Source organism: Xenopus laevis, chromosome 4L, assembly GCF_017654675.1.
Source record: "Xenopus laevis strain J_2021 chromosome 4L, Xenopus_laevis_v10.1, whole genome shotgun sequence".
NCBI classification, from domain to species: Eukaryota; Metazoa; Chordata; class Amphibia; order Anura; family Pipidae; genus Xenopus; species Xenopus laevis.
Window position 1 is genome coordinate 61520233 of NC_054377.1, and position 25457 is coordinate 61545689.

The 25457-nt window shown below is 40.1% G+C and overlaps 1 protein-coding gene and 1 long non-coding RNA gene across 2 annotated transcripts in view; one reads left to right on the forward strand and one right to left on the reverse strand.

Annotated features, from left to right (window-relative positions):
• Window positions 1-603: 603 nt before the first annotated feature.
• LOC108714110 lies at window positions 604-21857 on the reverse strand. The gene is made up of 4 exons (XR_001935301.2): window positions 21760-21857; window positions 19331-19382; window positions 3732-4201; window positions 604-649 (listed from the first exon to the last, which is right to left on the reverse strand). It is a non-coding gene; the product is annotated as an uncharacterized LOC108714110 (long non-coding RNA).
• The window catches only part of garre1.L (granule associated Rac and RHOG effector 1 L homeolog), a 59083-nt gene continuing 55459 nt past the window's right edge, over window positions 21834-25457 (forward strand). The window contains exon 1 of the mRNA XM_018258012.2: window positions 21834-21971. The gene's annotated coding sequence lies outside the window, so the exon portion shown is untranslated. The remainder of the gene's footprint in view (window positions 21972-25457) is intronic.

Below are 25457 nucleotides of genomic sequence, written 5' to 3' on the forward strand. Positions count from 1 at the left end.
GACAACAATTGATTTAAATGAGAAGTGTTTTTATCATTGCAGTGAAATCAACCTAGAATTGCAGCCAACTGTCTAAAGCTGGCCATAGACGAAAAGATACACTCATTTGGCGACATCGCCAAACGAGCCGATCTTTCCCCGATATGCCACTAACGGGCATTGCTATTTCGGGGGTAATCTGAACGTTTGGCCCTATGGCCGAACAATCAGATTATGATGAGAGCGCAATGGGCTCCGGCGGCATTGGTCGGGACAAAATCAAACCTGTCCGATCGACCAAACGACTGATCTCCGCCGGACGAAAAATGTCGGGACTCTCCACACACAATCCGAAAATCGTAGGAATCCTCGATTCATACAATAGGATCTTTGCGTCTATGGCCACCTTAAAGCCAGGGCACAGGCCCAGACTGGTAATCTGTGAGTTCTGGCAAATGCCAGAGGGGCTGCTCTTAGAAGCCATAGACAGTCACTCGAGTGGGCTGGTGGGAGACTGGTTGCGCCTCTGTGTACTTGAAATGCCAGGACCTATTTTGAGTCCCAGGGCAGGTGGGAAAATTATATTGCCAGAAGGTATACTAATATGTAGACAGAAAGGGCAGCTTGATGTTTGCAGAATCGTTTATTTATCCTGGATATCTCAGTAAACCTGCATGGAAGAAAGTTAAGGGAATTACTGCTAGCATTCAGAAATTACAGTCTCCAGAGTGGTTGTTATCAGTTAAAATAAAACAATACCACTTTAGGGTGATGGCCAGGGTTGCCATCAGAAATCACAGGGCCCGCACAAAAAAATTATCAGCCCCCCAAATGGTTAAAACCCCAAACACACATTGGTGACCAGGGGCTTTAATGGTCCCAGCTTCTCCATTAAAAAAGAAACCTATTTTCAATATACATTTCACTAAAAAAAACTAAACAAAAAGCGATCACTTGCCTGTAATTCTCCACTCACTTTGAATACTGATCGCACAAATCTGGCTGAATTACTTTAAAACCATCAGTCAGAGCTGATCCGAGTTCTGGACAGTAGCAAAGCAGCTTGCAGGGTTGTTTCTGAGGAAGGTAAGCTGCTGTCCCGCCATTCAGAACTCAGAGCAGTGCTGATCGTTTCACTGTAATCCAGCCAGGGGCCGTCTAAAGATTTGTGTAATTGTTAATCAGAGCTGGAATGAAGAGGGATTTGCATTTTTTTTAACAAATGTGTAATGGAAATACTTTTTTTTAAATGGAGAACCAGAGACTGTGCTGTGACTCCCACATTGCTTATCTCTTAAATGACCTGCGGTGTTGCAGTTACTTGGGTTAGCTGGGCCCCCCTGCAGACTTGGTGGGGAGGGAGGCAGCTACAATGACTGCATCTTCTTTTGCAGGTCAACCTGATGTCAAGAGCTAACAGCTTCATTATTACTAAATTTTATCAACATGTGGCAGTATACACAAGTACTGTATATATATATATATATATATATATATATATATATATATATATATATATATATATATATATATATATATATATATATATATATATATATATATATATATATATATATATATATATATATATATATATATACACACACACACAGTGGTGTGAAAAACTATTTGCCCCCTTCCTGATTTCTTATTCTTTTGCATGTTTGTCACACTTAAATGTTTCTGCTCATCAAAAACTGTTAACTATTAGTCAAAGATAACATAATTGAACACAAAATGCAGTTTTTAAATGAAGGTTTACGTTATTAAGGGAGAAAAAAAACTCCAAATCTACATGGGCCTGTGTGAAAAAGTGATTGCCCCCCTTGTTAGAAAATAACTTAACTGTGGTTTATTACACCTGAGTTCAATTTCAAAGGTTATAAAGCCATTTCTAAAGCTTTGGGACTCCAGCGAACCACAGTGAGAGCCATTATCCACAAATGGCAAAAACATGGAACAGTGGTGAACCTTCCCAGGAGTGGCCGGCCGACCAAAATTACCCCAAGAGCGCAGAGACAACTCATCCGAGAGGCCACAAAAGACCCCAGGACAACATCTAAAGAACTGCAGGCCTCACTTGCCTCAATTAAGGTCAGTGTTCACGACTCCACCATAAGAAAGAGACTGGGCAAAAACGGCCTGCATGGCAGATTTCCAAGGCGCAAACCACTTTTAAGCAAAAAGAACATTAAGGCTCGTCTCAATTTTGCTAAAAAACATCTCAATGATTGCCAAGACTTTTGGGAAAATACCTTGTATACCGACGAGACAAAAGTTGAACTTTTTGGAATGTGCGCGTCCCGTTACATCTGGCGTAAAAGTAACACAGCATTTCAGAAAAAGAACATCATACCAACAGTAAAATATGGTGGTGGTAGTGTGATGGTCTGGGGTTGTTTTGCTGCTTCAGGACCTGGAAGACTTGCTGTGATAGATGGAACCATGAATTCTACTGTCTACCAAAAAATCCTGAAGGAGAATGTCCGGCCATCTGTTCGTCAACTCAAGCTGAAGCGATCTTGGGTGCTGCAGCAGGACAATGACCCAAAACACACCAGCAAATCCACCTCTGAATGGCTGAAGAAAAACAAAATGAAGACTTTGGAGTGGCCTAGTCAAAGTCCTGACCTGAATCCTATTGAGATGTTGTGGCATGACCTTAAAAAGGCGGTTCATGCTAGAAAACCCTCAAATAAAGCTGAATTACAACAATTCTGCAAAGATGAGTGGGCCAAAATTCCTCCAGAGCGCTGTAAAAGACTCGTTGCAAGTTATCGCAAACGCTTGATTGCAGTTATTGCTGCTAAGGGTGGCCCAACCAGTTATTAGGTTCAGGGGGCAATTACTTTTTCACACAGGTTTGGATTTCTTTTCTCCCTAAATAATAAAAACCCTCATTTAAAAACTGCATTTTGTGTTTACTTGTGTTATCTTTGACTAATAGTTAAATGTGTTTGATGATCAGAAACATTTTGTGTGACAAACATGCAAAAGAATAAGATATCAGGAAGGGGGCAAATAGTTTTTCACACCACTATATATATATATATATATATATATCAGATAGGTACTAGTACACAAGTACAACCATTGGCAGCTGGAGGACAGCAGGGGTAATTGTTGTAACCCCTTTCTGCTTTGCTCTCATACTCTCTCCACACCATGCTATTCCCTTACACTTTACTCTTTTGTTTTACACTTTTCCTCTTCTTCCATCTCTTCTCTACTTTCCCCCCTTACATTCTATCTTCTGATCTCTTGTTTTGTACTTTTTCCATTCCTCTTTTCATTCCTGAATCCTCCTCCTTTTTAAACTTTGAATCCTCTTCTGATTTTATTAGGCTTCCTGCTAATTCTCTAACCCTTGCCTTTTCTACTGTGTTCCCCATAATTTTTTTCTTTCAAAAACCTCTTGGTGTTTTGCTTGTAAAAAACAATTGAAAATAAACTCCCTTTCTATCAGAGCACAAATGTAGGAGGTGTGCAGTTAAGGTTGCCACCCAGCCGGTATTTTACCGGCCTAGCCGATAAAACACCTGTCAAGTCCGGGGCCGGTATTACAAATTTACTGGTAATGTAGTTGCGCAATGTTGCCCTGCCCCTTTGGCATCACGGTACATGGCTCTGCCCCTATTGCATCATGCCCCCCCCTTTTTTTTGTTCCCGCTCCCCACCTGTCTGTAAACTTTTTCAGAAAAGGTGGCAACCCTATGTGCAGTGCAATTTAGCACACATCCCTTGTGGCTTACTTGCAGGCTGGCTCCAGGCACACTGCATGTTCTTTTCCTGTTCCTCCTGAAGACCCAACATAGCTGTGATGTGATCGGACAATGAGGCAGGTTCTACTTGCGTTATCCAATGGCGAAGTTCTTGATTGTGCAGAATAGAGGAGCATAAAGAAAATGGCAAGCAGTGCAATCTGATGTGTGGAGGGGGCCCGGCTACTTGAAGTAAGTGCAGCACAGCCTTGCCCGGACAACTGTCCCCCCCGATGGCAGCCCTGGTGGTGGCACACGGCACTACTGCGTGCGACTAATCTCCCCACAAAATGCCTTCCCATTGGCAAGAATGTGAATAGCCAGCGGGATGGCATAAGCAAAGTAGCGAAGATTTATTGTAGTTGACAAAATCTCCCAGTGTGCCGTCACCTTTAGACTAATGCCACACTGTCCACAGGCTCAGATTATCTCTTCCACTGCTGCCCTACTGGCCGATGTGCCTGCACCAAGAAACAGATAAATGTATGATAAGTGACTTAATAAAGAATCTTACCAAATGGGCATATACATATATCAATATTCATCAATAAGCAGGAATCTGCACATCACAGGGCTTATAGTTAATTCAGCTGATTTTTATTGTAGAGACAAACATTTTGGCCACATGTAGTATTATCAAACGGCACATACTGCTAAATATATTTTTATGAAAACAGTTTGTTTAGATGAAGCAGTATTTTACATATGGATTGATTATCCTTAAGTGGGTCCTGGACACCCCAGTACAACGTTGATAATAATTGTACTTATATGGAAAATTTACAGCTGACTCATACTGACTGTACCAGACATGTAGCTATAAAGGAAGCAGACAATCCAACTGGGTGGGTGTCTCCTGAAAGAGAGGGACCAGTGACGACCTAAACAGCACATATATTACAACACTGTGTCCCTCCCCCTTCCTCACCTATGCCATAGTCTGCAAGTGAGATGTGCATACAACACAAACAGATAAATTAGACATTGTTTGTATTAAATTATGTTCAAAGGAATATTGACACTTTTTGTTGCAAGCATCACTATTCTATGATGAGTACAAAATAATTTGGTAATGGTAATTTTTTTTTTAAAATGGGGCATCAGAGGTCAGTATTCTCTTTAGCAGTGCATAGTTGGCAGATACAGTACAGTACACTTAAATGCTTTTTAATATCCCAGGATATTGGGTCTTTTAAATGGTACAGCCAGAACAATTGAAAAAATAAATAAATATAAAAAGAGTTCAAAAAATGTAGGGTAAAATATTTACACATACATACATACAGCACATACATTCTCTAAGATATTATCAAACCTGCAGGTCATATAATATTTGTATTAATTTCATCAGATGAATTGGAATTAGATTGCCAAGTGCCAAATAGTATGACATTGCCAGAAACTGTTCCTGAAACAACTAGAGGCCTCAAAGAAGGAGAGAAAGGACCGCAGGTGGCCCCCAAAACATGATTTAACTTGCCTGGCTAAAAGGAAACACTTATTTATCTGGATTTTTGTTTGACATTCATCTCTGTCTTCCTTGGTACAGAGAAGTGACTTGTAGTAGTGTACTAAAATTTTGTAGCATTAGCAATAGATCAACAAAACATTTTTGTGGTATCTTGATACTGTTTATCAGCTAACTGATTTATGTAATAATGCAAGCTTTTGAGAAAAAATATATCAGGTCAGCATCAACCTCTGCTCCCAGAATACAGCACAAGTTAGGGGGCTTCTTGCCTCCCCCTGTCCCTCTTGGATAGAGCCTGTCGAAAGCAAGCAGTGAGTGCTTTATTCAAGGGGCCAGCCACAGGTATCTGTACTCCCAAACTCTGGAATGTGTGCTAAGTACAAAACACAGGTGCATTGTTGGTGTGTTCAGTTTTTGCCCTTTTGCTCAGGAGGTTGCAAATGACCCCTTATGTGCCCCTATAAAGAGGAGGTTCATCCTAAAGTTAAATTTTAGTATGTTATAGAATGCCCTATTCCTGTTATTCATCAACTATTCATATTTTTTTTTTTTTTTATCGTTTTTGAATTATTTGTCTTCTTCTTCTTGCGAAGGAATACAAACAGATAGATGCTGAAAGTCCAAATTGTTTCAGAATATCAATATGTGGCTGGGCATAATACCACACCTGAAAACGTGCTGCCAGTGTCGGACTGGGACACCAGGGGCCCACCCAAAAACCTTTGACTAGGGGCCCACCAATTAATCTTAGACCAGTGGCCCACTCTTAGTACAATTGTTCTTCTTCTTCTCCTCCCCTCAACCTCTATTCTCCTAGTCTCTTTTCTTTACATACTATAATCTATTATTCTATCTATTTGGCCTTTTTGTTCTCATAGAATTTGGGAATAGCCATGAAATATGCGAAATGTCTAGCAGCATGAGGGCCCACTGACACCTTGGCCCACCGGGACTTTTCCTGGTATCCCGGTGGGCCAATCCGACACTGCGTGCTGCCCTAGGTCCGGGCCGGTGCCGGTGACAAACATAAAAAGTGTGACAGAAAAATTTCTAACCTGTGTCAAGTATGTAATTGGAAGTCAATAAACTACAAACCCCAAAAAAATAAATACCTTCATGGTCAGGATAATGTTAAAAATTCAAAAAGCGGCACTTGACCATAATTCACATATAGGCCAGAAACTAGCTGAAGTTCACCAGTGAGCAGGAAACAAAAATATTTGCAAAAGCCTTTTTTTCATGTTGGAAAACATTCTGTATGACCCAAGCTACATATAATAGCAATCCAGGCAATCAGTTTTTCGAACAACTGACAGAGACCAAACAACAGTCAATAAATACAATATAAGGCTGATTAGTAAATAATTCAGATTATTGGTACATGGCAGATCAGAAACCAGCAAATTAGCATCAGAATGCAATCATCTGTAGCATCAGTTTATAAGACAGAAAAACCTCATGTTCTGCCTGATGATTTGCAACAACCCCTAAAGCTTAGCTTCCCAAAAGCTGCTCAAAGCCCACTGACCATCAAAATCCAAGATGGGAAACTCCTGTGAAGGCCTGGATCATTACTATTATAGTGATAATGAACCTCTAGGCTGGTTCAAACTGCCTTCCCCCTGATATAATAAGAAAACACCAGTGCCAATGCACTCGTGGTTCTTCGATTTCTGAAGTCAGAAATCGATGCGCCGCGACTGCATTGTCGCTTGCGTTTTCTCATTCTTAGGCCCTAAGAATGTCACAGATTGTAATCACTGTGTGTGGGGGGGGGTGACAAATAGGCAGCCCCATTTATTTTTACTTTCCTTGTCCTTTAATGGTACACCCAGCTTTTGAGGATATAGCACTAATCTTAAACTAAAGCTTCAACCTTTATGAGTGGCCCCTGCTCACATTTTCCTGCAATGAAATGCAGATAGACAGCCACGTCTCTCTTCTATATGCCAGAAAGCGAAAGAATATCTCATATATTACATAGGCCTAATAGTGCATGTGAAAACATAACACACTGTCTGTTTTTTATGTGTTGCAAAAGCTTCTGCAGAGCTGGAACTAGGGGTAGGCAGAAGAGGCACTTGCCTAGGACTCAAAGCTTGGGGTCGCCAGGAATATACCTCACATGCAGCCTACTCCCAGTCCGGCAAGTGTTACCTCAGTTAAAAGTGGGTACGCACGTCCCCAGTTGCGCGCAGTTATGCACACACGGACTTGGTTGCGCACTGCTGCGGCGGGGACCGAAGTGGCCTGCCAGGATGCCTACAGCGCTTGGCTGGCCTGGCCCCAGCCGGCACTGAGCTTCTGTACAGTGAAACAACCCAAGAAAACCATATATTGTTTGGAACCTACACTTTGTGAAGAATACTAGACAGTACTATTAACAGGGGAAAGAATGATACGGCCTGTTATCATTTTTTGTGACACCTTAAACTACATCAGCATACATGCAACACATTTTCCAAGCACAGTAGTTTCTTATGTGTCTTAGTACTATACTAATACACTACATTTCTTACAATATATATTATATGTTGCTGACACATTTCTTGGCAGCAAAGGGTTACAGCAATTCTGACTCCTTTAAATCAATAACACCTCTAAAACCAAAGCTACTGTTGCTTCTCACCTCTTAAACAGAAGTCCCTATGCAAAACCTTTCCTAGAGGATCCTTAGACATGGACAACACTGCGAGTTGCTGCCATCTACTGACACAATTGGAAATAACTCTAGACCAGATACAAAATGCATTTTACCTCCAGAATTTTCAAAGTGTCCAACCTTTAGGACATGATATGATAATCTTATTCCAAAGGATGTCTAGATTATTCATTTGCAGATTCCCAACCACAGATGAGCATTACCAAAAGGCTTTGGAAAAATTCAAGCAGTCCAACGGGGTCAATTCTGTCAGTCACACTGTGGCTTGATGTAACACAATCCTCCTACAGACTGAACCCCCGCCCCCCTTCGGTCATATTTGTTTAATTCCTATAATTGGTAGCAACATGTATCACCATAAAAGATAATTTGATTATGGCAGATTTATGAAAATGTCCCAAGGTTTAGAAGGCCCCAAAATGATTTTGCTGTAGGGCCCAGTATCATCTAGCTACTCCACTATATATAGTACTTGATATGTTGTCGGCACTAAATAAATAGTGATGTACTGAGCCTTCTAAGGCCAAACAAAGAACCTGAATTCAGGGCTCATTTTCACCACTGAGTTGTAGGCAACACTGTACCCATTAGTGATGAACAGCAGCATCAGACATCTTTAATTTTTTATTCTTCAACTCTCAAGTTTGGACATTCTCCACCCAAATACTGTTTTGGCATAATGAGAAACAGTTCTGTATCATACCAGGTAGTATTGTGTAAAGAGTGTTTTGTGTGGGTCTGGATAGGGAGGCTATACAGATTGACCAATGTGAAAAGGTTTTTAAGAATATTTTGTTCCTTATGTTCCATTGTTTCTAGCCAGTCCATATAGAAAATGTAATATAGTTTTTGTCTGACTAAGGGTGGTAATTCAGGTGTAAGCCAGAGATGTGGGTGGCTGCACCTAGGCGTTCTGCTAGGGCTCTTTCTGATTTAGTGAATAGGGTAGGTTGAGTTAATTTACTGAAGAGGGTACATTCAAAGGATAAATGTAATGGTTTCTTTGTTAGATGACAAAGCACTATATCATGTATGTTCAATTCATCCAGGTCATGGTATATCTAGAAGTAGATCAGTCATTTCTGTTTCAACAGACTTGCCTACTTCAAACCTACTTGCCAGGGTATATTTTTTATCTTTCTTAATTCGTACATTTGCTCTAACCATCTGGCTTTTTTAAAAGAAATATCATTTATCCCCAGCATCTCTGAGTTCTTGTAAGTATCCATTCATCATAGCTGACTTAACATACAGAGAACCTTTTTATTCTTATAAAAATTTTGGGAGTTATTTTTCAAAGGTTGAGTTTGTGAGGTTTTTTCTACCTTGAATAAACTCACAACTCGAACGTTTATTTATGAAAAAAACAGAATGTAAAAAATTCGATTGAATGCAATCGTGGGAAAAACCCGAATACCTCAAATCGATGAATTATTGGCTAAAAAACCCTCAAATAACTTAAATTGATTGCATTTTCTAGCGCAAACCACCGTAAAAGAACCTGGAAATGGTGAAGGCAAAAAACATCTTCAACTGGTTCAAGGGACCTCTGCCATTGACTTCTACATGACCTCGACAGGTCTTAGATGGAGTATTTTCAGATTCAGTCTTTTAGCAGCTTCGGGGCATAATAAATTTAATGGTTTTTTTTATCCAAAAAATTTTAGTTTTTAGTGAAACTACCATTGAAAAACTAAAATTTTTTGGGAAAACACAACTCGACCTTTGATAAATAACGCCCTTCATGTTGAGCTTCTGTTTGAGGCAAAATCTGTCATAGCCCTGTAGCAGTGAAGATCTGTGCTTTCAGATGCCCCCAGTTGATACCTATCTACATATCTTCTGCCACATGTGCTGAACTGCTATAGATTACCTAAATTTATTGACTGACTCATAATACACAATAAATAATTTTCAATGCAAGGATGAATAGAGCCTAATTCCGATCAATCTTACTTGGTTGTTTAGAGAAACCAGTTCATTGTGCATTAGAAGTGATTAATAGCCATACCTGTTTGTCAGCTTTTATGCTACCTTCACTTTCTGCTAATTTATTATTGTCAACCCCTATCGTCTCAACAGCAGCCCACAGCACAGAGAGCATGCAGTTTCCCAGACCCTCAATAGATGGCCTAACAGGATCAGTAGATGGAGAGTTACTGTGTACAACTTTGAAGGCTCATTACTTTTATAGGGCTGCTGAACCTCTAGGCTGTTATTGTGAGATCAGTACATAAAATATAGAATTTCTAGTCAGATTCACTTTTAAGCTTTAGTTCTCCTTTAACTCCATCTATAATTCATTTCTTTTGTTTTAATGATATGTGGTTTTTACTGGGCCAATAATAATAATATTCCTTCTTGGGATGTGACTGGAAAATGATGTGATTTTAAGTATATTCTGTGTATTTGTATTGGACACACAATTTGACTGAATCGGCTGATTTAGCCGAATTCAGCTGGTATGATTGTATTAGAGACTCAATTGAGTCTCTAATCCTGCAGGATTCCTACAAATTGAAGTGTCCTGTTAAACCAAATCCAGTCCCAAGCAAATCAGATTAGTTCCAGTATACTGTACCAGCTAACATGTATCTTCCCATTGACAGCACTCCAATCGCTTTTTCATTAGAATTACCTTTAATTATCACATATCAGGGCAACAAAAAAAAGGTGCAATGTTTCGAGTGGCACTCCACTCTTTACCAAGCATAATAATAAGCTGTACCAGCTAAGGCAGCGCTGCCTTGTCTCCTTTTGGAGGAATGGAGCAGAAGACCATGTACTCCCTTTTTCTAAATTGCGGGTAGGTTCAAACAGGTTGGAGAAAATGAGTGGGCTGATGGAAATAAAATATGGCAGCTAATATTAAATTTATTAATAATGTTGTTTTTCTGTGCAGTCAAGATTTGTGTGCCTAAAAATTAGTTTTAAAAAATTACCATTTGTGAGAGCATTTAGGTTTCCAATCATATAAGGTTCCTGGTATTCATTTTCAGGGGAGCGCCTGCCATGAGGCAAGGTGAGAACCTTGCCTCAGGCAGCATTGCCCTGTGAGTTACCAGAGGCGGCAAAAAGCTGCTCCTGGTAACTTTATGAGCCAAAGTTCTGTTTCCTAAAGGAGAATGAACGGCTTGCTGCACTTGGGGAGCCAAATGTTAGGCACCACTAAGTGATTCTATTGACTTACCAGAAACCCCGGGCCAGTGCTCCTATCAGCAGAAAACAGCACCGGCCCGGGGTTATACCAGTGAGCACCACGGAGCAATCCACTTCCGTCTTCTTCTGTCTTCAAATTTCCTGGGGCAGTTCAGCGAAAAAGCCGACTTTTTAGTTAAAGTTCGGCTTTTCGTTCTACTGCGCATGCGCAGCTGGGAAGAAGGAAGTCGATCGATCTGTGGTGCTCACTGTTATAACCCCGGGCCTGTGTAATTTTCTGCTGATAGGAGTACTGGCCCGGGGTTTCAGGTAACTCAATAGAATCACTTAGGGGTGCCTTACATTTGGCACCCCCAAGTGCAGCAAACCTTTCCTTCTCCTTTAAACTGGAAATTAGGCTCTTCTAGTGGAAGAGAGTGCAATGGCGCTCTTTAAACTTGCTATGTGGCCCCCCTCCAGAGCAAGAAGTAAGATTGGTGGAGGGGGGGGGGCATCACAAGAGTTGCCTCAGAGTGGCTTAGGGGCCAGAATGGCTGTGTTCATTTTAAAAGAAGGAATTTTCTCTTGCACTTGCATAAGAAAATAAGATCCCAAATGAAGGTTTTAAGCACAAATAAGAAAAATGCTTTTTCTAGATGTGTGCAGAGCAGTGGGTGGGTCACACCAAGATCTGGAAAATGCAGAATGTACAATCAGAAAGATTTGTATGAATGTGGAGAGCAAAGAACACACACCCTGTAGGGGGTCATGCCTTGCTCCAAGAGTCCTCAGCAGTGTCACAAAGTTGTGAAATTTTATAAAAGTTGCTGAACTAACTTTGCATTTGAAGGAACTGCTACAATTGTTAACTTTTGATATGGTGAAGGAAATTAAAAAAAAAACAATGAAATTGAACTGTTTATTGCTTGTTTTTCTCCATTCATGATATTTCAAATGGGAAATCACTGCACATAATGCATAGCATTCCTTTCCTTTGCTGCAGAAGCTGCCTCTTTGTCCTGTAGAGCAAATATCTTAACACATGTAATGGAGTGGAAAAGACTATTCATTCTAAATCATGCACTTTTGTGAGCATGTACTCAGGTCAGGCATAGCTGGTGGATCCATCTTGAAGGCTATGTAAACTGTGAAATAAAAGCATGTTAAATTGCATTTCTAAGCACATTTGCAATTTGCATATTTTTTTTAATTCAAATATGTTGTACAAAAAGTGCTGCCTGCTGGTCTGTTTTCCAACCATGATCCAGTTGGCAGAATGTGACAAGAAAAAAAAAAAAAAGAAAAAAAGAGAACTGTCTGGATGTTGTTCAGTTACGAATGACATGAGAAAAGTTTGCTGAAGTTTGTGATGTCTTTGCTAAACAGAGCAACATCAGAACAGTCATTTTTCTTTATTCTGTATATAAATAAATCTATGGATTGCACACTCAGACTTGTATAAAAAGTCAAAATTTATTATATCATGTCAGTAAAAACTTACAACATCGCAGAAAACTCATTGGGTTTTCTGCAATGTTATAAGTTTTTACTGACATGATATAATAAATTTTGACTTTTATTATAGGTGGGAATCAAATAATTGTGATGGTAATGTAAAGCAGTTGATGATTGGAATGAGAAAATTGTGAATTTGAGAACTAAAAGCTAGGAAGCAAAAAAAGAAATGGAAAAAAAGATTAGATCAAGAGAATAGCCATAAATGTTTCAGGTCACTGTGAGATGCCAAATAAAGTGGAAACTGACATACGTTTAGAGTTGGTAGGGCAAGATGGGGATCCCAGAGGAAATGTCAAGAAATGTAGAAGCAAGTCCAATGTGGCAATATATAAAGAAAGGGCATTATTGTATAGAATTAACTATAAGGAAGAAGAAGGATTCTGACATTACTGCTCTAACAATCTCCAAATATAATGTTATGGCTGAAGAAAAATATTCATAGTGAAGGTGGTGTGTAGAGGGGGAAGTGACTTTATTAGTCACTGAACAAGTGCTCCGGGGTGCCAAAGAAAAGGGGACAGTCACTAATGATGTAATGAGAATACAGTTTAAAGGGTTCATTATGCAGGTATGATTGGAAGTTTTAGAAGATAAACACTGTTTAGGTTTTGAGGGCATATTTAATAAATGGCAATTTTTCTCTCTCTCTTCATCTCCACCAAAGTTTGCATCAGTACTTAAGGGGTATTTTCGTGGGGACATTGCATTTAAAGACTTAAAATCGTACTTACATCATGGAATTGAATGTGCCAAAATTTCTGGTTGGGTTTTAGAAGAAGATAGGTAGGAAAAAAGAAAACAGGATGCACATTGTCATGACATTTCCAAAAGGGGTAGTTTAGAGTACATCAACTTTTATTATAGTTATGGAATGTCCTTGTCACGGCCGGCACCCAATACCAGAACAGGTGCCAAGTACCCTGGTCTCGGCTCGGCTTCACCAGTAGTGTGACCACCGTTGGGCTTCGGGAGGAGCCCTCAGCTTACTTGGGTGCCACCTGGACTTAACGAGGGGTGCAAGGCGAGATGTTCTGGCTAGCAGAGGGGCACGGCAGGTAGATAGTCTTTTAGGCCGAAGGTCACGGTACAAATGGAGCAGGCAAGAGAATAGTCAGACAGGCAGGGTCGAGGCAGGCAGATATCAAGAATCGTCAGGCAGGCAAGGGTCAAACCGGGTAATCAAACAGATGGGGTCAGGCAGAAAGAGTAGTCGAGATGCAGGCAAAGGTCAGGATTCGGATATCAGAATAGTCAGGAACAGGCAGGGATCAAAACCGGAATAGCAGATACAAATACACAGGAACAGACAGCACAAGGCTTCAGGAACCACCAGAATCAAGATTCTATCACGGGCACTGGCTGGGGGTCAGAATGGGCTTTATATACATTCGAAATTGTCGCCAAAACGAGCGTCAATACCTGTACCTTTAAGAGGCGCGCAGACGCGCCGCGCGCGCCCTAGAAGAATCAAGATGGCACCGGCCCAGGAGCGCGGCAGCGTTGCAGCCGTCCGCGCCGCCGCTCACCAGGTAATTTTATTACAGTCCTATTCTACTTTTCATATCATATGTATCTATTCAGACCCACTCCTATTCATCTTCCAGTCTCTTATTCAAGCCACTGTTTGGTTTCTAGGGTAAATTAAACCAGATGATGAAATGCCAAACTGTAGAGTTTCTGAAGAGAAAGCTAATTCATTCAAAAAAAAAAAAAAAAACTGACCAATTTTAAAGTGAACTACCCCTTTAATTGCCTTAAAATAACTGTCTTAAAAGGGGCAGATGTGGCAAGAACACAAGGAGAGATTCTATAGCAAACGGGAAAAAAGTGTGGTAACTGGGGGAAGCACCAAAGTCCCCAGAAGTTTAGAAACACATCTCTACTTTTAAGGTGTGTACACACAAAGTCAAATCAAAGCAATTGCATTTCTACTTTAACCTCCTTATAAGATTAACAGCATTCATATTTTTGAAGAAAAAAATATTTCTTGCTGTTTATAAAAGAGAAAAACAGATTTAATTGTCTCCTGGCCAACCACAATCACAGACTGCATTCTTGTGGTTTTACAGCGTAATTCCTTGTGAATTCTTCACGGCAAGAATAGAACACAACAGGGCCTCAGACAAATGACTCATATCATACTTCATGGAATTGGAATTGGTAAAAGAAGTCCCAGATACAGGGAAGGCAAGACAACACAAAACCGAATAAGGATCATAAAAGAAGCCATGGCTAAAATGAAACTGCTAAGTGTACATTAAAACATTTAAACACAACGTAATATAGAACAGATATGCTTGCTGGTAAAATGCTAAATTGCAGATGAACACAGGTGAAGAACAAAGGATACAGTAATATGCAGAAAACACTTGCAAAGCAAAGATGGTACAAAAGTACTGGAATTTCAGTAAAATGTTACTATTTCAGAGCCAATATTTACAATTACTGTATGTTACTGTCCTTTCTTCATAGCATTTAACTACAGGAGAAAAGTTTAACGTGCAGTTTAGAGTGCAATAGCAGTTAAGGTAGCCTTAATTACTTAAGGAATAAGAAGGAGAGGGGAGGGAAGGTATGAAGATATCCTTCTTACTGATTGACAGGACAGCTATGGAGCAGCCTGAGATGAAGCACTCTCATAGAAAGGCAAAGGGGCAGGATTATGTGCACTCATGAATCATTCACTGTTTGATGGGTAGCTTCCCCTAATAATTTTCTGCTCAACATTTAGGGGGTTATATATCAATGGTCGAGTTTATGAGGTTTTAGAGGTTTTTAGACCATGAATGAACCTGAATGAACTTACAACTCGAATGTTTGCTAATTTAAGAAAAAACTTGAATGGTAAAAACTTAAATCAGCGGGTTTGGGGTTAACAACCTGAAAACTTGAATTGATTGAGTTTTCGTCGAAAAAGAAAATTGAAATGCTCTAATTGAGCAATAACAAGTATTTCCTAATGCTAACAAAGCCCCACCAGGTTCACCTTCCACAGGCAGAGTAGGACAGGCAGAGTATGGTACACAAGCACAGGGCAGGAAAAGTATGGCACACACAGGGAGCATAGGGGAGGCAGAGTATGGCGCACACACACACATGGAGCAAAGGGCAAGCAGAGTACGGCACACACAGGGAGTATAGGGCATGCAGAGTATGGCACACACAGGGAGCAAAGGGCAGGCAGAGTATGGCACACAGGGAGCATAGGGCAGGCAGAGTATGGCACACACTGGGAGCATAGGGCAGGCAGAGTATGGCACACACTGGGAGCATAGGGCAGGCAAAATAGATTTGGAGACATGGAAACCTATAAGGGCCACTCTAAAATGAACAGTTCATACTGTGCTTCATACAATTCCCCTCCAGCAGTTTATATGAGGTGTGAACAGGTGAACAATGTGGGCACTTTCAGTCTGGCTCTGAGGTATGAACAGTACAGGGCTTTAGGGGTGATCAATAGAGGTGTGACAGGTATGTATGAACAATGTTGGGGAGATTATATGTGTGAAGCTTCCTGTCTGAATTTGATGTGTAAACAATGCAGGGGGCAGTTAATCTCAGTACTGATACCTTTTAAAATTTACACAAGGTAAACAGGCACAACAGGCAGATTTACATATGGGGGGCCACACAAGGGGGGGGGGGTCATGTGCCACCAGTTGGACAGCACTGATCTAGATGGATAATGTGGTACATAATAATCCTATTCTATATGCTAGTTTGGGTATGATGTGTGATCTCTAAAGTCTGAGGGCCACATTCTGCATATGCCTTAGTAAGTAGTAGTAGTTGTGATATCCGAGAATATGTCTGACCATTTATATTATGACAGTTTATGAATAGGGGCTCAAGCATAAATAGACACATGTAGGCACAAACAGCTTAATGGGCATAGTTATTTTTATTGCCTTTGTGTCTAGTGATAGTAAAAAGTTGTAAAAAAGCTTTGATACAGGGCATACACTAAAGCTTGTATTTAGTATGGAAGCAGTAGTTCCATACTAAAGTAGTACAGCCTTGTCGGTGTCTCCTCTCTGGTAGCATTATTATCCATTGGTGAATGACTCCTCCTCTTTCATCCTTCTATGAGATGTCCAGTGCTCCTGGATGCATGGTGAATGCCCCTGCACGATGATTACTAATGATAATGTCTCAGGGTTTCGTTCTGCTGCTGATTACGCCAAAGAATTCGGAAGACTTGATTTCCTTTACCATCTGTATAGGAACTTGGCTGAGGGAGAGGTCTTGAGGACCCATGTTTGTTAGACTGATTATAGCTAAGGTCTTTACCTACGTAGGGCCGTATCTCTACTAAAAATTGATCTCCGTAGAGACAGTATCAGACAGGGAGATGTTTATGTTTTAAATGAACTCACTCGAATGGTTTCTTATTTAAGAAAAAACTTGAATAATTAACAACCCAAAAACTCTAAATGATTGAGTTCTCAGCAAAAAAAACAAACCTTAAATTGCTCAAATTGATTGAGTTTTCAAGTGAAACCCACTGAAAAAAACTCGAACATCATGAAAGCTATTAACATCTTCAAATGGTTCAAAGGACCTCTGCCATTGACTCCTACATGACCTCAACAGGTTTTAGCTGGAGTATTTTCGGATTTGAGCTATTTACAATTTCGGGGGGAAAATAAATCGTTTTTTTTTTTTTAAATAAATTTTTGACTCAAAACACAACTTGAACCTTAATAAATCTGCCCATAAAAGATATTCAACATTTCCATAGCATTGTGAATTTCTATTGGAGGTTTATTAAGGGTGTTTCCCAGATTGCTGCCCACATCACTGTCCTCACTAATAAAGGGACATAACTTTCTTCATCACATGAGTCTCACGTTGCTTTTGATAAATTAAAAAAAAACCTTCAGCTCTCCTCTGGTTTTGTTTCATCCTATTTGTACTTTAATCCTTTTAGTGTAGCATTAGGGTTCGAGCTATTTTATGTCAGTAGTAGTAGTAGTAGTAGTAGTAGTAGTAGTTCTAATTTTCACATACTTGCATTCTTTTATTGGAAGTTATCTTCTGAGACAAATGATAATGTTAATAACCAAGAACTACTGGATATCAAGCTTACTCTGGAGTGGCACCATCTTTTAGAAGGCTCTTTGTAACTTGTGACCATTCTCATTGACCACAAGAACCTTAAACTTGATTTATATTCTGCCAAAAGACTTAAAGGACCAGTGACATCAAAAATGTTTACAAAAAAATTTGTTCTGAAGAGGAGGGGAAGCAGAGTTTCTGTAAGTTATTTCTTAATAAAGGCTTTGCTATTTTAAATTTAAATTTGTCTTGGTGTTTTTTTGTTCTATTCTAACGAATTTGTTTGTAAACATTTTGATGTTACTGGTCCTTTAAGCCTAGTCAAGTTTGTTGGGCACTTTTCTTTTTTAGCTTCAACTCTGAAGAAGTCTGTGTAGGGAGTGTGTGGGGGTCATACCTTTATAGTATATCTGCATTTTATTTTATATGACATATCTTTATAATAGAGGTAATGTTGTTTGTTATATAACACAAGGAGTACATGACATAACGGTACAAACAGTTGTATTGCATGCTATTGTTTATGCGTAAACAACTGTTGGGGCTATAAAACATCAAAGTCAACTTTTCTGGAGGAGTGATTTTCCTGGACCAAAGGTAAATAAGAAAGCCCAGATGTCTGGTCTTGGAGTCAGTAGGATTGAGGGAGTCAGTAGGATTGAAGGGACAGCATTGAACATCTCATGCTAGTACCCTGTGCCTGTGTTTGCTCAATGTCATTCCATTGTAATCTATGCTGTACCTTTTTTATTGAACAACGCATTAAATATTCATATTTTTCTACAAATACTACGAGCCTGGAGATTGTTACCCCTAGACAACAAGTGAGTCGGCACTTGTATTAGTAATTACACTATACTGCCGAATCTAAAGGCAGTAATCTGGTCCTATTCCGACAGTCTGTGCCCTCCCTCTCACCCTTATTATTCTTCTTCCTGAAATCACTAACAGAACAACAGTGGACAACAGTGGACAAGGTAGAGAACGAGCAGATGGGGGGCGGGTGGTAGGAGGTACTATGTGTCCCTTTAAAGATTGTCTTGCAGGAGGCCTTGTACCCTGTATCTATAGTATACACGATATTTATTCACTTGTTTGCTGTGCCACATATCAAAGATTTATTGGTCTGTACTCGAGTCATTTTATCTGAATTATTGGATTTTAAAGTTACAGTATAAATGGATTTCAATACATTCTATTTAATAATTGTATTATCCTGGATTGTATACCGTTTTATTTAGTACAGTAGCAGAGTATGTGCTGTTAGTTATCAAGCCTCCAGTGGAGTGCTCTGTTCTAAAATGAGCCAGCATGGACAAGGAGCCTTGCAGCAACAGGCAACCTGCTACAATGCTAGGTCGTTCAGGCATGCACAGTAGCCTCTTTGACTACCTGTCAGAGAAGGAGAGCCCAGTGAACCTAAATGGTGTGGAGTTTTATGGTAGAAGAGGAAGTGGCTGATCTGAGCTGCAGATTTGAGCTTCTGTGTTAGGAGATCAGACTGAATCAGGGAGAGAGATGTGTCAATCTGGATATAGTTAAGAGACATTTTAGAGATTTATAAAAAAAAAGTTTACATTTTCTTAAACTGATAATAAAGTCCACTGCAATATCAGTCCAAGAATAATAAAGAACATGCAGTCACTGAAGAAGACCACAACAGCACTAACAATGCAGGGAGACACAAACGATAACATCATGGATCAGGAACACCAATAACAAATCAATAGTCTTTTATACTACCTGGATGTCCAGCCAATCTAGAGGAGTGGACCAACCCAAGAACATGCTGCACCTAGGAAGTGGGAACAAAAGTCTACTCAGAAGGACAAACAGAACTAGAATACATACTCTGGGGTGCAGGAGAAGACACAGCATTTGAAATTATAATGAGTTCATCCTTTGATAAATACGCCTTTCAAAATCCCATAGAAATGAATGGTGAGTGGCGGAATTTCACTCTACAGGACTGTGGTGATCTCTGACTTCACTCTTTGATAAATATACCCCCTGGTGTTAACAGATGTTACTCGTACTCAGACCCATTAAAAATGTAATTTAGTCCCTCTATACTCTGTCAATAAGATATTTTTAATGAGCAAAGTATACTTCCAAACATTTGAAAACCAGGGAAAAAGGGTGGACAAAACGATTTGACGTCCGAAGAGGGTCAAAATGTTTTGTCTATGCCCACAATGTGGTTACAACATCCAAATTCCATTTTCAAAACACACCCATGTTTCTGGGTTGTAGAATAAAAAGTGGGACAGTTGGGAGGTATGCATAATAAAATCTATTAATTTTCCATTTCTTTTGCTATTAATAGGCAGGTTTATGAGTATAAGTATGAGGACATAGCTTATTGTGTGCAGCAACCATTTCAACAAAGTGCTAATATAAATTATAATTGGCAGTGTGTGTTAGAGGGTGCTTGTGTTTACTACAGTGTGCCTGGGAGTGAGTGTACTGCAGTGTTCTTGAGAATGAGTGTGCTACAGGGGTGTTTGGGAGTGTGTGTGTTTCCTACAGGCAGGGTTGCTAGGTTGGCGGTTTTCCAGCCAAATTGGGCTATTAATTTAAAGCCCAGGCGGGTTTTGAAAGTACAAACTAGCTAAGGTACAGATTTGGGCTACTTTTTGGGCCTCTGGCTGGTTTGGGCAAAATTGTTTTACTTGCCCAAATGTGCCAAGTCTGCATCTCCCAATACATGTTGGGTAATGTAGTTTTTGTTGAACAATTTGCCGACTGCCAGGTTTAATGTAAGACTACAATACCCAGCATGCAATGGGACTGACTTGTGTAGAAGTTGGGAGTTTCCAGAGTTTGGGCTGTGTACCCCAGTCTCCCGTCACTCTTAAGCATTCTCACATTTTCCGGTGACTTTCCTCAATTCAATTTTGGGGCAAAAATATGCTGAATGTCTAGAGGATGACCTGTTTTACCAACATTTATTAAAATTGTATACGTATTAGGGCTTTATGGGGCCCCTATACCTCCTGACGGGCAAAACTGTCCCATTTTGCTTCATGGAAAAATATGAAAAAGGTTTATTTTCACATATATTTTTTATACACTTTTGTTTTTCACTGCACATATTGTACTATTTTTTGGGCTACTTTTGAAGTGCCTCTTGGCTAGTTTTGGGCTTGTTTTGAAACTCAGACCTGGCTAGGGTTGCCACCGTTGCCAGCGGCTAAACCCGAACAAAGGAGGCAGGGAAGATAGCATTGGGGGTGGGGCAGTGATGTTGGGATGGGCATGATGACATCAGAGGAAGGCACAATGATGCCAGTGGATTAATGATGCTGGGTGGGGTTAGTACATCACTTAGACGCAAATGGCTTGATTTCTGTTCAGTTTTATGAATGTTTTAATCTGGACAGAAAGTTTTAAACTGCCAGCACTTTAAACTGAGATGTCCAGTTAAAAACCACAGGGGTGGCAAACCTATCTCTATCTATATTCTGCCTGATGAGTAAGCCCAAGCCTCTAATTACAGGTGGTGGATCTATTTATACAGAAATTGGTTATCAAGAAAGCTCTGAAATACAGAAATGCGAATTCTTATTTTTGACTGGGGGCAGCTGGGAAATTGACAAAATGTCTAGCCCCATGTCAGATTTCAAAATTGAATATAACAAAATCGGTTTGCTCTTTTGAGAAATGGATTTCAGTGCAGAATTCTGCTGGAGTAGCACTATAACTGATGCGTTTTGAAAAAAAAGTTTTCCGATGACAGTATCCCTTTAATGGCAATTCCGTTTTTATAAAGACAAAAAAATCTGAGACCATTATGCTGCTTGTTACAGACAAAATGTTTTGGAAAAAACATGTTTTCCATGACAGTATCCCCTAATGAAGGTGAATTGCCCTTTAGGCTGCGAGTTTCCCAAGGGACAAAATTATCTTATATTGTTGCAATTACTTATTTGCTTATCTGAAATTGTTACAAAAGTTTCAGAGTGTACCTAGTGGCTGTTCTGGACTCTCTGCAAAAAGCCAATTAAGTTAGAAACTTTGTTTCTTTTTCTGTCTGTTCAGTGCAGAGAAAAACGGGACTTTCAAATACAAAGGGACTGTGGGTTGAGCTGTCAAAGGAGGGACTGTCTGTCCCTCTAAAAAAGGGACAGTTGGCAGTACAAATATTTTTGTAACCATGTAAGAGAAAGTACCTGAAGCAGCTGCTGCTGATGTCCCTTTTCACACCACCGCCGAAAGGAGCGCTAGCATGAACTACCTACCCAACTAACTTTCCTACTGTGTTAGCGGCCTCCCAGAACCCTACGTCACTTCCGCTGTACACAAGCATCCACTCTGTGGGCGGGCGGAGAGGGTGTTGGTGACTGGATGGAGAGAAGCCCCGGTGGAAACTAATCTTAACACGGTAAGAGAGGCTCACGGGTAACGGGAGTAATTGCGGTTAAAGAAAGCTTTGGCTTCCTTTGTCGAAGGAGAGACTGTGTATTGGAGACAAAATGTGGTAGTGGAGGCCCTCACACCCAATACGTGTTTCTAGCGAGAGAAAATTTCCCGAAGCGATGGGATGCGGCTGAAAGCGGAATGCGGTGCATGTAAATCCATTGGAGAAGAGCATTGCTCATGTAGTTGTCAGAGGATGAATTAGATATACAGTACAGGGTCTCCAGGAGTGCGGGCTTTGCCTTCATACACATACACATACATACATACATACATACATACACATACATACATACATACACACACATACACATACATACATACGTACATACACATACGTACACATACATACATACACACATACATACACATACGTACATACACACATACATACATACATACACACATACATACATACATACATACATACTCACACACATACACATACATACATACACACATACACACATACACACATACATACACATACGTACATACACACACACACACACATACATACATACACACACACATACATACATACATACACACATACATACACATACATATGAAGGTGCCTGGGAGTGGCGGAGTAAAGCCGAGAGACCATGGAAAAGGCATTACTACATGTGATGTGTTCTGCCTGACCCCTGTGGAAGACATTTGTCTCACTAATTGCCCATTATTATCTCTTCCAACCACTGTGTCCTTAAATGGTTTTTTCAAAAAAAAAAAAATGGACAGAAATATATGTAATTCTAAGCAAATATTCATGAAATAAATGAAGTTGGCAAATAGTTCTCTGTAAGTGTAGTTGCAATTGAACGCAGTATTGATTTATCCTTTATGTCTAGTGTTTCTGACCACTGAACCAATGTACAAACCTGCTCTCCATTACGTCTTAATCAGATACTCGTTGCATTGCTTTATGAGTTAGTAAATGCATTGCCAGTCAGGCAAATGCTGCTATTAATAACATTTACATCTACAAGTAACTTTAAAACCATTAATAGAGTTTTTAAAGGACACTTTTCACCCCAAAATTGGGAGACGCCTCACTGGCACAATTGTTTTCCTTTTAAATTCCTTCTGTGGGCATCCATGTTTAGCTGTGTTCTTAATAGGGATGCACCGAATCCACTATATTGGATTCTGCTGAACCCCCGGATCCCGCTCAAAAGATTAGGCTGAATACTGAATCCGAGTCCTAATTTGCATATGCAAATTAGGGGTGGAAGGGGAAAGATTTTTTACTTCCTTGTTTTGTGACAAATTTACGCAATTTCCCTCCCCGTCCCTAATTTGCACATGCAAATTAGGATTTGGTTCGGCCAGGCAGAAGGATTCGGCCGAATCCAAATCCTGATGAAAAAGGCAGAATCCCAAACTGAATCCTGGATTCGGTGAATCCCTAGTGCTTAGAAAAAGACAAGATGCTCAGAATCACCCCCAATTTTCTGACTGCACTGGTAATAACTTGTCAAGAAAGTGCAAAAGTTTATGGCAATTTACATTAAAAGTTAATGCGGATGGTGTTGAGCATTTTATTCTCCAACCAAAAAGCTATGAATGCCTGGGAGATTAAGCTCTCATATATCCCAAGTGCAATTGGCCTAAAATATTTTAGCTGCTTCACAGAGAATGGGCCAGCTTTTGACAAAAGGAAAGGCAACAGATTTTGATTAGAGTTAATATGATAAGGGAAGGATAAAAGAGTATACCCTGGCAGTATGCGGAACTAATATGATGAGCTATCGATAGTAATTGTAAAATGAGAAATATGACATGGTCTGGGTGCAAAATACTGATGCTGATATTTGTCTCATCTTCTACCATACACACACCGGCTATTCTACGAAACCTAGTGTGGACACAAAATAAAAGCCTATTAGCAGTTATTCTGCCTGCTGTTTGATTCCGAATCTTTAAGATACATTTACATGATTTGTGGATGGCAGGACGAAGTATCCAGGGAAAATCATACGAACAGCCTTCTAATTCAAAACACACAGCTGACACCTGCTGATTGCCCTAAACATGGAAGTGACTTAAAGGGATACTGTCATGGGAATTATTTTTTTTAAACGCTTAAGTTGCTCCAACAGACTTTTGCACTGAAATCTTTCACAAAAGAGCAAACAGATTTTTTTTATTTAATTTTAAAAGGTACATGGGGCATGACATATTGTCAGTTTCCCAGCTGCCCCTAGTCAAGTGACTGGGGTCACTCTAGCTGCTGTACTGCAAGTTGGAGTGATATCAACCCCCCCCCCCAGCAGCCCATCATCAGAACAATGGGAAAGTAACCAGATAGCTGTTCCCTAACACAAGATAACAGCTGCCTGGTAGCTGGTAAAGAACAGCACTCAATAGTAAAATCCAGGTCCCACTGAGACAAATTCAGTTCCATTGAGTAGGAGATACAACAGCCTGCCAGAAAGTAGTTCCATCCTAAAGTGCTGGCTCTTTCTGAAAGCACAATCCCAGGCAAAATGGCCTGAGATGGCTGCCTACACACCAATATAATTTAAAAAAAATACACATGCTGGTTCAGGAATTATATTGTATGGTGAATTAATTGCAGTGTAATTTAGAAATAAAAACTTCGTAAAATCATGACAGAATCCCTTTAACATTGCCACCACCGTATACTTGCTGGCTAAATCTGATGGGGGCTACTGGTGGTGTTGAGGGGTCGGCTGAAGTCTGGTCCCTAGGGCTAGCAGTATCATTGTAGGACTTTGGGAGCCTGTTGGACAGGGATCACATTGGGTCCTCATCTGAGACTATTTCCAGACGTGCCAAGTAGATGTCTGACCCAAGGGCACCATATATCGGCCAGTAATAAGCTGAATATGCAGTTTGTCCATGTTTATCCAGCTAAATGGTTACACTATTTCCATGAAACTTTTAAGTGTTTCAGGTCCCTATGCTGCCCTGAAGTGGCCGAGTTGATGCAATGATGCAGTAGTACTCTGCACTTTTTGAACTGATTTAAAATTAGAATTTCTGCTTTTTGCTCTTACTCTAAAGTAGGGATGCACCGAATCCACTATTTTGGATTCGGCCAAACCCCGAAATCCTTCACGAAAGATTAGACCGAATACTGAACCAAATCCTAATTTGCATATGCAAATTAGGGGTGGGAAGGGGAAAACTGTTTTTACTTCCTTGTTTTGTGACATAAAGTCACACAATTCCCCTCCCCACCCCTAAATTAGGATTCGGTTCGGCCGGGCAGAAGGATTCGGCCGAATTCCGAACCGAATCCTGGATTCGGTGTATCCCTACTCTAAAGGTAGAACTCCACGAGCGTGAACATAACATTTTCTTCCGAAATCCTTCTTCTGGGCCTTAAACAGTAAAGTCTCTATAAAGCAACAGCAAGGAATTAAACATAAGAATATCTTTGCAACTAGGGATGCACCAAATTCAGAATTTGTTTCTATAT